Below are 15,638 nucleotides of genomic sequence, written 5' to 3'. Positions count from 1 at the left end.
TTTGACAATTGATTGAAACCACTGTTTTACTTTTTGTCTAATGGTTGAAACCACTCTTTTACTTTTTGTCAAATGGTTGAAACCTTTATCAAATGACTGAAACCACTGTTTTAGAATGAAATTCAAAACAATGTGGCTGTGGCCATTGATTGACACATTAAATTCATCCATTGACTGGAACAATTTAGGTGAACGTTTGTATGTAACGACCACTGCTCACTATGTACTTTTTAAAGACACTTAAACTATGGGGTCACCAAAGGTTCTCAACACCTTAAAAAAGTAATTCGAAAAATTAATCAGAAATAACACGATGTTTTGATTTAATATATCAATTATATAAATCAAAACATAAAGGTTATTCCTGATTAATTTTTCGAATTATTTTATAATTAAAGGCGTTAAGAAACCTTTGGTGACTCCAAAGTTTAAATGTCTATCGTAGGTACGTCGTGAAAAGTGGTCGTTACAGACAAACGTTCACGTAAATTGTCCCAGTCAATGGATATATTTAATGTGTCAATCAATGGCCACAGCCACACTGTTTTGAATTTCATTCTACGTTTTGACAAATGGTTGAAACCTCTGTTTATCTTTTTGTCAAAAGGTTTAAAAAACTGTTTTACTATTTATCAAAAGGTTGAAACCACTGTTTTACTTTTTGTCCTGTCTTGATAGTTGCAATTTTCTGTTCTTTTCACTTTTTCGCCCTTGTTTGAACATATTTGCAGCGTTTGTTTATTGCATGCTATTTTGTTGTACATTATCAGGTTAAATAACATTATTGTTTCGCATTATCGCAGGGATAAATGTTCTATTGTACTGAACATGGTTAATATATATTAATTTCAGTAATGACTCCAGTTTCACTGAAATGTTTCCATTTGTGTGCTCTAGTGTCACTTAAAACTTTTCACGTTTTTGCTCCAGTTTCACTGCAATCTTTCCAAATCTGTGCTTTAGTGTCATGTCAATCGTTTCAAGTTTTGGCTCCAATGTGACTTCAATCTTTTCAGGTTTTGGCTCTAGTGACAATTCAACCTTTTCACGTTTTGGCTCAAGCGTCACTGCAATCGTTTCACATTTTGGTTCCAGTGTCTTTTCAATCATTTCAATTTTAGCTTCATTGCCACTGCAATCTTTTCAGGTTTTGGCTCCAGTGTCATTTCAATATTTTCATGTATTGGCTTCAGTTTATCTGCAATCTTTTCACGTTGTGGCTTCATTTATTTTTTAGATTTTGGTTCCATTTTACTGCATTCTTTCCAAGACTGTGGTCCAGTTTCACTTTATTGTTTTCAAGTTATGACGCAATTTCAACTTTCCAAGTTTGAGGTCAATTTTCACATCAACCTTTCAGGTTTTATGCTCTGTTTCTTTGCATTGACTATGGGTGTATCTTTTGTAAGTTTTAAGATTTTGCTACAAAACAGTTTTGTTATAAAATAATCAATATTTTTAGTATCTTTTTATATGTCGATGAAACCACGATACTGTATCGCAGTCAAACTCATGATGAATGAGGTCAAACTATTAAATATGGATATGTATATTTTTCAAAGAGAAGAACAAGATTTATCGGATAACATGCCATTGGTTGAATTAACCGAAACCGTGGACGAGCTCTATGAATAAGTCTGCAATCAAATCGCAATATTCTGTTAACTGAAATGGCATTAATTGTGTCCTGAGAAATCAACAAATGCATTCCATCAGACCCTCACGGTATTTCTAATCATGAAAATGTAAAAACATTAATTAACTAATATCAAATGTTTATAATTAGAAATTGTCCATAAGTACAGAAAAGTAGATTGGAAATGGGAAAAATTCAAAATCTGTTTTAATCTTGAATTTCTTATTAATCGTGCGAGTGCATTGCAAAAGAAATGAATTTATTTTACTCAAAGTTATTAAATTATTAAACATCAAAAGCTGATGTTGAAACTATGATACTGGGAAGATAAAAGATTAAATTACAATAAAAAGTTCAAGTTGTTTAAGTTTTATGCTTTTTTTATGTCTTAGTATACATAGATGTATTGCCGTTGCTAGTTATCATTGCGATAGCGTTTTCATTTAAGAATTGAATGCTTCTTTTTGTAACTTCATTGGGGTGTAAAAGCGTTGACCGATGTACATTTTGTATGAATCGCGGAAGCGCTACATACTAAAAATGTGCGCACGGTCAACGCTTTTACAACCCTATGAAGTTACAAAAAGAAGCATTCAATACTTATAATTACATTTTTTAGCAATGATTATGAAAAAACGAATTTTATTATTGTTTTATTTAATTCACCTGTGCACTTTATTGTGGGACCACGTGTTATCATGAATGAAAAGTTTTATTGAGCAATGCAATTGCTTACGGAATAACACGTGATGTGCAATTAGCCAATCAGAATAAAGTATCATAATGAAACAAACATCTAATGTAATTATTAGCGTATATGTATTGTATGTCTGATTGCAATCTGTGTATAACCATTGTACAATCATATGAAAACTGGAAAATAACAGAATCGAACGCATTTGTTGTAAGCTTTGATAAAAAAGAGAGGAAATATGCACAATTCAAGGAATTATAAATGACTAACATTCGTATCTCTTGAAATTAACAAAACTTACCATTTTTGGTGGGGTGGGGCGAATTTCAACACCGGCTTTTATTATAAAAGTGATATTTTGGGTGGATGGGGAAAGTGGGAACCAAATTTGTGTTATCCACCTACAGTTTTCAATCGAAATCCCTGAAATTTCACAGAAAGATTGCGCACATTTTGAAGTTGTGCACTTGCTGATTATGAAATTAATTGAGTATTTCCAGCCTTCGGAACTTTTTGGGGGATTTAAACAAAGGATGAGGAGACTTACATGGATATTAATTTGTAAATTTAACTGACATGTTTGGTGGAAGAGACGGGCATGTATGCATGCAAAATGTGCACATTCGGCTGCTTATTTATATTCAGCGGACAGTCTTTAAAAAAAGGCAACCATACATTGTTTATATTCTAAGGGTATATACATAAATAAACATGAGGTCACATCCAACTCTTGGATGAAAGAGACAAACTTGAAAGATAACTGATTGTATTATTCAACAAAGAATTTATGTGGATGAGCAAAACACCTGAATACATTTTAGACATAGTTTTCTGCCTTGAAATATTTGCTATTGGACATTAAGGAAGCAACAATAAATCAATCTGCATTGGCTTTTGTACGTGGTTAATTGACATATAGAAACGTTATATCTGAGATTCTATGTGTGTATTGTGTTATGGATAAAAACACATGAAAACTAGACATTTGTGTGTGTGTGTGTTTCAATAATACCTTTAATTCCAGTTGACATTCTTAATTCTCAGTACATTCGTTCATCTCTGTACAGATATGTTTATAAACAGATTTATGTATATGTTATAATAACTCTCCGGAGCGTAGCAGTAATATTGCCCCAGTACTTTAAAACACCCATGATACTATCTATATAGTTGCATTTCTTCATGTGTTCTGCACTTAAAGTATTAAATTCATATTAGATCAAATTAAGTGACTGTGTTGTAATACAATTTGAAGTTTCTTGAGTACAGCAGTTATTTTATTTATCATGTACCTTCTTAAAGCGTCTAACATACAAACAGTCTTCGTCTGCATCTTTTTGAAAATCCGACTGAGTGTGTTGAACTTTTATAAAACAAAAATCCGAAAAAGAAATAAACAAATCTACCTCGTTCAAATAAAACTAGATATAAACGATTGGTATTTACAGTTGCTAAGCTTAGCTAGACCAGATGATTAAATCCTGTTCGAAGCTTGATAAGCCTGTTTTATTAATGTATTTTATCATTCTTTGGCAGATCATTAAGACGGCTGGTTAAAACAATATCACTTTTTCACTTTCACAAGGTGTGCCACTTTATTTGTTTAAATATCAAGTAAAATTTCATTCGAATTTCTAGTTTTTACCCATACACGTAAAACGTATACCATATACGCTGTATACTTGATTGCAGGATTATGAATCTTCTCTTGAAAACTTTATATAGCAATCGTTCGGTCAATACGTGTTTGGTAAAGAGTTAAGAGGCAGAGTCTATTTTCATTGTATACGTTTCACTAACATGGTCAACATCTACACGAATTTGCAGTTTGAAGAGTGTACATGATTACATTTCAACCATTTTGAATTTGTCAATTATTTCTAAATAATTTTATTCAGCATTAAATATTGCTGTTGGAGGCATTGTGATATAAATCTATAAATTGCACATGTTTTTTTGTTTTTGCAATCAAATGACTTCTCTAACCAAATTATCAATTTGTTTCTACCAGTCAGACAATTGATACTTTCGTACCAAATGATTGTTTTTGGTTTAGGTAAAGTATGATGTTGTATATTCTGGTGATGGATACTCAACTGCCAAGCTCTGTCAAAATTGCAGTTTGGTGCTATCTTCAGGCGTTACAACTCAAGTAGTTGATCTGGTGAGCAAAAAGTCATTAAAATGTAGGTTCCTTTTTGTTCCTGTCCTTTTTTCTTCGTCTCGTTTGTTAACTTGGACTGGTCGAGCCACAGTTCTGTGCAATCTTCATAGCATGTGTCCTTTAAAAATAATGTCTATACTCAGAGTTAAAAGAAATATTACTACAATGTGCTTTGTGTAAAATTACGTTCATGATAAATTGTATTTGATCTGACATTTGAAACGATTTTCAACACTATTTTTAAAAATAAGCACATACAAGTGACGTGCAGGGTCATCACTTACTTTGGGATCATCGCTTTCACTTATAAGCAGCGGTTGATATCACGGATTTTTAGGAAATATTGCGTGCATCGAGAGCAAGTAAAACTGCATGTGAATATCGAAAAAATATATGCTAGTATTATATTATAAAGTATCTTAAACATCCTGTATATATAGATATATACAAGCATATTTTTTTTTTAATTTAATAGGCGATCACCGAATTATTTTTTTTTGTCTGTAGAAATCATTCCAGTGTCCATGTCTTATCGTTCCTATATTTTGCGGTAACGTAAGAATTTGATATTATACGATGGCCCCTTCAAATATCTCGTATTACATAATCTGTATTGAGGTTATCCTAAAGTTGATGGAGAGATAATCAAGAAAAAGAATAACATTTGGGACGTCACTGAATTCCAGAATAGTGTGCTCGGGCTGGGAGAATTCCTCATTCAGAAATGCATTCTAAAATATGTGCGAAAAAAGTTCATTTCTGTAAGAGGACGTTCCAAATGCGAGTGGTACCTGTACAGTCATAGCGATAGCTCTGTCGTGTGTTTTCCGGAAACAGTATTATCTGACATAGATCTTGGTTGAGATACAAGAGAGTTCTTTTTACCACATGCTTATCACGAAATTCGTTGTATGTATTTCACTTGTATTTATTACAATGTCGTGTCAGTTGGATTTATGAAAACTAAATTAATTCAGTTGCAAAGTTGAATGATTATAATAGCATAATTTTAAAACTATTTAGTGTTGCGTATTAAATTGACAAAAAGACTACAAAGAAAGTAAATATATTAAATAAAATATATCCATATATATTCTCAATCTCACAAGGTAGGAAATAAAATTCAATGTTGCATTACTTCCGTAAAATAAAAGCTAGAAAACAAAATAGACAAAGTAGTGTATTAAATGGATATATGTAGAATGTCACTTCAAATCATGCATTTTTTTTTTTTGCTTTTTTCTTCTGAACATGAAAACGTTTGCATGAAGTTGTATTGATGATACGAATTTAAGAAATACAATTATATAGATTGAAATTGGGAGCTGACTAACTTAGCAGAAATGTACTTTTTATGAGGTACGAGTTAGCGTCTTGCGTGGTGCACATGAAGAAATTTGCGCATTATTAGTATTATTACTGTACACTTATAATTTTCATCTGAGTTATCATCTTCGTTACAAAGTTATAGTAGCACATGAAACAGGAAGTTTTGAAGCCTTGTTATTATAAAGCAAATGGTGGACCTGGTCACATTGTTCATACGATACTAGTTGACCTGCATGGGTCTCAATGATAATACCCTTATGTATAGGTATTATTTTGTTTTTTTTGTTATACTTTTCAGAATGAAATGACTATTATTGTCGTAGGTGTACTGATATTATGGAAACATTCTGACCAAAACTTTATTCGCTTTGTTATCTGATACTTTCCACTAGAAAAAAATCGTCATAGAAAATTTGCCTCCAGTTTTGATGTGTAAGGTTCGTTTACGAAATCTTGTTTCTTACTTTTGATAAAATGATATTCATGTTTTAGCAATAACGGCAATTTCAGTTCTTGGTAGCACGCTCTCCGGAAGTAAATTTAAGGCAATATTGCGCGTTTGATGTTTCGACTTCTGTCAAAATGATTTCTCAATTCTATGGCTCAAAATTTAAAGTTGACATTGTCATTGTTTGAAGATTCCAATACTTTGCATACTAATAAAAACAGAATTAAAATTCCGTGGTATGGTGATCACAGAAAATTATTTGCTTCAGTGAATGAATGTTCCTGAAGTTCAGATTGTCTGCTTTCTCTGACAGAACGTCTTCAGAGATATAAAAATTTAAGAATGTGTCGAAAACAATGAACATGTCAGTATACCGTATGAAATCTTGTAGAAACTGACAAGCAAGAGACGTTCTGATGGCTGAAACTGTCAAATACCGTATAATTGCATGTAATTGAATGATAGCGACTGAAATTCCCCGATGGGTATAGGAGATATTTTTATTAATCAAGATACAACTTTGTGAACATTTTATTTACTCATCAAGATTTACGGGTAAACAGTTAAGCCTGACATATAACTGTTATAAGGGTATATAGATGCCGTTATCAGGATAATCTATACAAGGCTTCAGGTATACAAGGAATTGTGTCGGACATAACGTTATCTTGTTTATTTTGTTTATATACACTTTAGCCAATCTCATTGCTGAAAATGTGAGGTACAGTTTGTCAGAAGACTTAACCGGTTTCCGACTACCAGGTTGTTGACTGGAGAAACAAATACAGCAGACTATAGGAGATGACAACCAAAACCAAAAGTCGAAGAAAAACACAATACCGTGACCAAAAGATGAACACACAAAAAAGCTATGAAAAAAGAAAAGACTGAGCAGCACAAACCACTCTCAACCATGTGTGATATTAAGTGTCCAGGAAGGGTAAGCTGGTAGAGCTTTACTCGAATCGACTCCCATGGTAACTGCTCTTGTTATTTAGATATACATGTATACACACAAATGTGCATTGTAAGCTATAGTTAAAGAAATAGCCATGATAAGCCGGCTGTGTACTGGAATGGTGTTGGCAAATATATATAGAAGTTCGACAAAATCGTATAGGTTCCACAATACGTATTTATTTCCTTACCCGGAGCTAGACTGAGACCTGTGTTTTTGCTCTCATTTCTCCTGCTTTACCCGTCCAGCATTGCGAAAACGTATAAATACATAGTCATTCGCAGTTATCCCGTTTACTTCGTAACATGGTTTAAATATATCATGTATAATATAAAAGTCATTTAGTCTGCATAAACTTATGAGTTATAGATATAGAAAAGGGAATAAAAGGGAAAAGTTTGTTTGGATTACAGGCAGTCTTCTCACATATTATGTATATGTGGACTGTGGATACGTCCGAATAAACTACTGTATGAAAGGAAAAGGGTTGCCACTTTGAGGCATGTTGGTTGAGTTTCACGGATACTAGTTTTCCGGTTAAATAGGTACGGACAACTGACGTTCTCGATATATTTAATATGTGAAGCCGCGTGTGAGAGTGTGCTGTTTTTTGTGGGGTGGGGATACATGACTACTGGATAACCTGAATTTCATTCTATATTCATATAATTAAGTCTTATATAAATTATGTATTTTTTAATTGTCTCTATCAACACCATTTCCTACTAGGGCAATTCAGTAGTAAATAAATTTATGGTCAAATAAACAAAAAATGTTTGTTTTCCTTCTAAACAACGTACGTTAAGTGTTACTAATGTACAAATCAGAAACCCGATTTAAATAGTAACAATTTTGACAATGCTTGATAAATTACAGGGTATGGACGGGTCGTTACGATCGAAAAATACTTAATCATACGAATGGTCTCATTTCTGTCGCGGCCGTACAACACGTCGTTCGGTAACCCCGCTAGAACTATTTACGAATTCCAATGCAGACACCGAATCACGATGGAGAAATGAGTAAAACCGGTATAAGAAGCTATCTGTTTCACTAAAGATAAAGGGTTTCCCCTGATCAAAGTAAATTATTATCCGTCCAATTATAATACATTCACAAGAATCGCGTTAATATTTAATAAGACAAGCCTTTGTTTTGGTAAACTTACAGTATAAGGTGATAAAGGGTATAGGCCCAGATAAGCGGATGGCAGTTGTGATTGAAGATGACCATCAGAAGTGTGCCGAAGTGTTTGTCTCTAGTTAACCAGGGTATGTCTCAGTCATCAAGGAATTATACGGGATTTCTAACGGGATCAAAAATAAATACCGATAAATGGACTTTCCATTTCCACTTTTAAATTAAATCTGTTGTCATTTTCGCGCCAACTACTTCCTTTCTTTGAATGTAATATATTAATAAAAGCATTTTAAAATAAGTATAAACTTATAGAACGCTTTATTCTGGAATAATAATATGATGTAAAATATAGTGTTTGTTTTTTGGTTACTCCACGTCCAGTGACAAGTATTTTATGCATATTCAGCAGGGAAGCAACTTAATATGCTATAAATCGACAAAAGAAGGTCAACCCGGATAAAGCTGGACAATTTAGGCTCGCACTTGAAAAGGGATGGTACATTTTGGCAAATGATATTAAAAACATTCTGGGACTGATACTATATCTAATAATCCAAGGCTAAATATTTTCATTTTTTTTATTTTTAACATCCTGTTTTTATGTGCAACTGTGTTTTACCATTGAAGTTCTATATATTTTATAGGAGACGTTTGCTAGGAGGTGTACTGTGTCCTAACATGGGCTGCTATCGCGATTGTTTCGTGTGAATGGTTATATTTTTTAGTATTTATGAATTATTTTTGAAAAAAATACTCTCAGCTACTTGGCATTTTTAAAGAATAAATATAACATGTTATGATAAACCTTTCATCTTAGAACAAAATAATCATGCATTTAAACCCAGCACTTAAGATCGTTTGTTTTAACATTAGTCGGTCATTAGTTAAATTTGATTAAAACAAAATAATACTTTGAGAGCTTGTGACAATATTGGTTCAGTCGCTATTTCTGATTCTTATGAAAACAATGTTAGTGTCAACAATTCCTTTTGTCCATATGGCTAAAATAATAGACGAAAGTGCAAGAATTTCAATTAAAACTTAAACCGATAATTAAATTCATTAATTAATGGAAGTAAAGCGATCAAAGTCGGAATAATTACAGTTTGGTGACACAGGTGTGAAAGCCCAAGGGTGACAGTGGCATTTTCTCACCTGAAATAGTGTTTTAGAGACACCACCGTGTCAGGTCAAAGTAATGCTGTCCAGGTAGCCTGGATTACCTGGGGCACACTAATGAGAGGATTAAAGAACAAACGCTTGGGCTGCTAATAACTTAAAACAATTTATTTAATCCCTTAAACACACACAGAGTATGCTGAACTAATTTTGTACTTGTAAACACAAGTTTTATAATAGGAGATTAAATTCTCTGGTTTGTTTTACTTTCCCCAAATTTATATGTTATAGGATCAAAAACTAACAAGAAAGAAATGACCTACCTTTTCCTATATTTCAAGAAGAAAATCTAAATTACAATATTAATTTATAAAATAAACATATGTAACAGATTAATTTCATAGGTTTAAAATTGGAAATTCGTTTGAAAATTATTGATGATAAATTCAGAATTGGCAAATTATACAACATTTTCTTTTACATATCCTCTTTTATAGGGATTTTTTGGCTTTGCTCATTGTTGAAGGTCGTACAGTGACCTATAACTGTTAATTTCCGTGTCATTTGGTCTCTTGTGATGAGTTTTCTCAAAGCCAATCGTACCACATTTTCTTTTTTCTGTTCTTACTTAAATTGTATGTCGAAAAAAAGTTAAAATGTACCATACGTTGCTTACTTCGATAAAATGGTTGACTTTATGCTCTCTCATTGCTTAGATTGTAACCCCTTGGTATTCAAAATAAAGTGATAATTAAAAAACAATTATTTATTTTTTTGAGAAACTGTTGTTGGTAAAACGTTTCAATAGTTATGGTAAACTTTTTTTTTGGTCTCTCACATTTTCACGATCGAAGAGATAATATGAATTTAAAAGGTAATTTAAAATAAATTACATTTGATCTTTTATCCAGATAAACATCACCACAATTTTACTAGAAGTCCATATTTTATGTCAACATTGCTAACAGCGAATAAACAGCCTCGCAGTTTTAGCTAAATATCATCGATCCAGTATATTGGGTTTAATTTGTTCTCATTTGCTTGCGCACAAATAGTCGCAAATTGCTACAAATTAAATAGTTTCATAACTTAATACGCTTTTTGTTATAGAGTCATTAAATATCATATTCATTGGAACTCATATAGGCCAAATTAACGGCTAGATTGCGCACTATCAATTGTTCGACGGTTAAAGCTATTCATAGTCTCTCTACACGTATATTGTTCGGACCGTGAAAATCTATAGTAGTTGCTATACACAACATAATGGTATATTGAAAAGAATTTGTTACTATTATCTCTGAATACAAAATATATTGTTAGAAATTTGAAAGAGACTTTTCTTATCCTGTTACATATTATATTGCCTAAGAGAACAGTCTCCATTTAAAATAAAGTTTATTGATAGGGGCATGAGAGTTTATATTGAGTTTTATTTCTGAACTAGCAAGTAGTTTGTTTTTGAGGGATGTTACAGCTAAAATCTTTTTAATTATAGGAAATACTGTTTGTTTGTTTTAGGATACAAAAGATAAAATGTGATATGCTTTTATAAAATCTAATGTTAAAATGGAGAATGAGGAAAATTGAATGATTTGAACTCTTGGTAAGTTTTATAATTAGATGTTTACTTTTCCTGTCGTGATTGAAATCGATATTAGCTCAATCAGAAACTGACATTCGCCTTAGAGTATGTTTTTTTTTACATCTTGGCACCAGGTGTGAAATCTGACATTGGTGTACATGTCTCGATATAAATCGCAACGCTGCAAGAAAAACTGTCACCGTGTGCATGTAAACTGATACTCTAGAACTAATCAGTTGGTTTTTTTTGTTGTTTTTTTAACACGGTAGAATTTACTATGCCATGAGAGTGAAGCTTGCATTAGAGCAACCGTGTTTACATCAGAAAACAAGTCCCCGAATTTCCGTATAAAATAATCACTTTCATGCATATAGTAGAGATCAGTAAAGCGATATGATGCATTTGGTTTCGAATTACACTAGAGATGTTGAAAGTTAAATTTAAGAATGTTTAAAACTTTAGTTTATTTTGTTGATCCAAGATGGCGACGATAAATTTGCTGGCTTAACCTTTTACGTAGTATTTCACGGACGACTGCTTTGCTTTGTATCTATTTGGAAAAATACTTAACTATGTTTGTACATGTCATTACAGAAGCGTTTAAATTTCTTCTTTCTGTCTAGAATATTTGTTAAATATAAGCCATTTTTGAATTTGGTCTTGAACATACAAAAGTACTCTTCTATTTTGATACTTTCGTTGAAGAAAAGACTTTACATTTCAATACATTTGTTAAAATGTTATCATTCTATCAAAATGTACACTTAGAATACACACTTTAAAATATATGTGATTTGAAAAAAGTTCACCATCTAAGGGTTGTGTATAAATCTTATAAGCTATTTATATTTAGTACTTTCATACCAAAATAGAGCAAATTTATATAAAAAAAAATTATAGGGCTATCAGTTATTCAAAGAATTCTATATTTACTGCGTCAATTTTTGATAAACAAGTAAACTTAAAATATTTGTAAAAGACATTTTCGTATATATTTTTTTTACAAATTGTGTGTATATATATATATATATATATATATATATATAATATATATATATATATATATACACACAATTTGTAAAAAATATATATATATATATATATATGTATGAATGTTTAATCCCGTGTAGCAATGCATTACCTGGTACAGAGGAAAACACATTTTATAAGTTTTACATCAGTTTGCGTTAATGAATGTATATATATTTATATTAAAAAGAAGTCTGCCAGATGTGAGGCAATTTTGAAATAATTAAACATATCTTAATTAATTCGCGACAAATGTCTATACTATATATGAGTATTATTTTCTGGAAGTAATTTTTGATTCTTGGCAATAATTTTGAGATGTTTAATAATTATGTAGACAACTCGGACCCGTGTCATGTAACTATTTGGGTGTACATTTTGTTTTATCAGAACAATCAAGCAATCTTTTGAACAGAAAAACTTAATTAGATTTCAATCTCAGATTTGTCACCTTGTTTATATGAGAACCACTGGAAGGTAGAAAAATAGTGTAAAATAAAGAGAAAAATTGCCGTTAGTTGTGAATGATAATTTAATTCTTTTCTACTTCCAATTAAATTGTACCTCACACCTATGAAAATAGACATATACTCTGCGACCTGGAATTCAATTAATTTTCACTCTGTTTGTTTCCTGTCATTCATTAATTTGATAATTGAAGGAACTTTTTACCTTAATTTTCCGGGGGGTTCCTACCGAGATGTACCCGTTAATTAGGCTAAATCAATTAATCGCATCCGCTTTCTACTATTGTTATATATAATTCCATTTTCACTTTCCGTTTATATGATAATACGAGGATGTCAAGCGATTATCACTGAAAATAAAGATTATTTGGCTTGGCACATATCAAGATGTCGCCAATATATAAAAATCGAACTTAAAAATAAAAAAAGAAATGGAACTGTTTTGATATGGACGATGATGTATTAATCCTCAATATACACGATTCACATTGTACCTTCATATTACACGATTAGAAAATAATATGACGCAGTTATATTTAAATAAATTCCACACTCTCCATAGCAATTATTTTAAAGCTTCTGAAGGAAGCAAGAAACAAAAAACAAAACCAGAAGAAAAACAACTTCTTTGATTCAAATACAATGTGCTTCTTTAATATATTAGGAAAATTTTAGGGGGAATATGAAGTAAACAGACGAAAAAGTTAGAAGTATGAATTTTAATTGATATAATTAATCTAAATGATATTGAATAGTCTAGATAATAATTAAATAAGTATCATATTCATATAATGCATGTCACTGGAAAAAACCATCCGCCTCTAATCAAATAACTACATGGGTTAGATGATAAACTAAGGAAAAACTCATTTAGAATGAACAAATGAATAAAATACTGCTTCTTGGAAAATCATAGTGTTTTAAGAATTATGAAATATCGTTTAAACAGAATTACAGAATAGGTTAAATTATGATGATCATTTTGTGTTTTCTGTAATTACAAATTTATGACATACAAGTATTTCAAGGTTTAACAACACAAAAAACAGTTCAAAACTGATCGGTTGTGTGTTATTATTTATTTTACCTCTTTTCTAACAAATCAGAATAAATTAAGTTGTTTTTATGATTATTCCAAAATAAAACTTTACGATTGTTTAAATGTTGTTAAATTTAGATTGTTTTTAATTTAATGAAAAATACCAAGATTGTCACGAAAAACAATAAAATCTTGTATTTGACACTACCTATAATACTAAAATTAAGGTCCAATTCTTCAGGTGTGGAATGTATTACACAGTTTATACTTATTGCCGATTCTTTGATCTCAATTTTCACATATGAAAAGGAAAAGTTTCTCAGCTGACTCACTTTTAGTTGACCGAAGTAATTAACGAACATTGTGTTTAGATCCCCCATTTCATTATATCTCGTTGACAACGCACGATGCCTAGGATTTAAGAACAATGTAAAGGATAAAACCCTTAATCCTCTGCTTTCTCTATTTGGCGATGGGGGTAAATTTCATAAACTATTGATAAAACTATTCTATAACACGTGCAAATGTTTGTTTCAACTTATTCTTACTTACCATATAGCGCGGAATTATTTATATAGCAAATACAAAGTAGAAATAAAGTCAAAATATAATATTTGATAAATATTTTAGGATTATATTTTGAAGTTTCATTTTCTTATGTTTACCCCAATATATGCGGAACTCTTATTGCAAATATTTCATGTTGTCACGTTTTACCCCAATATATGCAGAAGTTGAACTCTTATTGCAAACATTTCATTTTTGTTATGTTTTACCACAATATATGCGGAACTCTTATTGCAAACATTTCATTTTCGTATGTTTTATCCGAATATATGTGGTACTCCTATTGCAAACAAATAAGATCAAAGCTGGTACGCATTTCAACAAGTAGATCATAACACACACGTCCTACACTAAGGTAAAAAGCCCGTGTAAATGTTTATATTTTAAATGTGGGTCAATTCCTTAATTTTTAATTGTATCATTGTCCTCATGGCCAAGGTCAGAGTAGAACTAGACGTTTTTGATTCCTCTTTTGACCAAATTACAATGGCCATTCAATGTTCTATTGTTTGCCTTTCTCAATACTATAGATATAAAATACAATACAAAAATGTAATTGAAACCTTTTATAACATGTATACAAATGTATATCAAAAGAAATAAATACTTTATCCCTTTTACTCTTATATAAAGAGTTACTTTTGTATACATCGAATGATATTTATATTTGCGGGCAATTAAACACGCTGTTTATAAAAGCAGTAAACAAATTTACCGTTACCGTCTTTAAATGAATAGAACAATTCCAAAGAAAGAGAAATCTGTTACAAAATATTTAAAAAGCAGGTAAGAGATTTTTTTTTGCATGTAGAAATTTGAAAAATTGCAGCTTTAAGTGATAATTTTACATCTTTTAAAAAGAGGTCAGTTGGCCGTAATTTGGAAAGAAACCAGAGATGTTTTTAACAAATGTAAAAAGTTAGATAAGTCACGCGTATAGCAGCATTTCTGTTTGTTACATTATGAATTATACAGGACATTATACAATAATGTTAGAATGGTTGTTACAGATGTAAGAACATGTTAAAAGATTTACTTTTAGAAAAGCCATCTCATAGGTTTAGTCTGCCATGCATGTTTTGTTTTTGTTAGATGCTACACATAAGACTTGTCCATGTTTCTCCCGTACTGGTAAAAAAAATCTACGTTTTCGTAGAATCGCTTCTGTCTTTTATATCCTTTGTTAGATTTTTAAGTAACAGATTTGAAACAAATTTACAAATTTAGGGGTCTGAGGTTTATGGCACATACTGCGCAAGCCAGTCCCCTTCGTTCTGAAATAGAGATAATAATGATAATAATAATAACATAATGTGAATGATAATAAATAAAAAAAAAGATGTTTGTTTATGTTTTGAAATAAGTTAATCTTAAACAGTCGACCTGATTTGATTCTTCAAAAATTGGGGAAGGGGATCAAATTTACACTACTGTCTTAATTCAACGGTGGTTGAGTTAACCAT

The 15,638-nt window shown here is 31.2% G+C and overlaps 1 long non-coding RNA gene across 10 annotated transcripts in view; it reads left to right on the top strand.

Annotated features, from left to right (window-relative positions):
* Positions 1–15,638, top strand: part of LOC143067673 (uncharacterized) — a 112,487-nt gene that overhangs the window by 74,602 nt on the left and 22,247 nt on the right. For 3 of the 10 annotated variants that reach the window (XR_012976002.1, XR_012976003.1, XR_012976004.1), the window contains one exon: positions 11,010–11,094. The exons of 3 other annotated variants lie outside the window; for them this stretch is intronic. This is a non-coding gene — a long non-coding RNA (uncharacterized LOC143067673). Of the gene's footprint in view, positions 1–6,967; positions 7,249–10,739; positions 10,758–10,898; positions 11,095–13,711; positions 14,962–15,638 lie in introns of those variants that run through there. 4 more of the 10 variants (XR_012976005.1, XR_012976006.1, XR_012976001.1 and 1 more) reach the window with 4 other exon arrangements.

This window comes from Mytilus galloprovincialis, chromosome 3 (assembly GCF_965363235.1).
Source record: "Mytilus galloprovincialis chromosome 3, xbMytGall1.hap1.1, whole genome shotgun sequence".
In the NCBI taxonomy this organism is placed as follows: Eukaryota; Metazoa; Mollusca; class Bivalvia; order Mytilida; family Mytilidae; genus Mytilus; species Mytilus galloprovincialis.
Note: the sequence above shows the minus strand (reverse complement) of the source record. Positions and strands in the feature narration are given on the sequence as shown.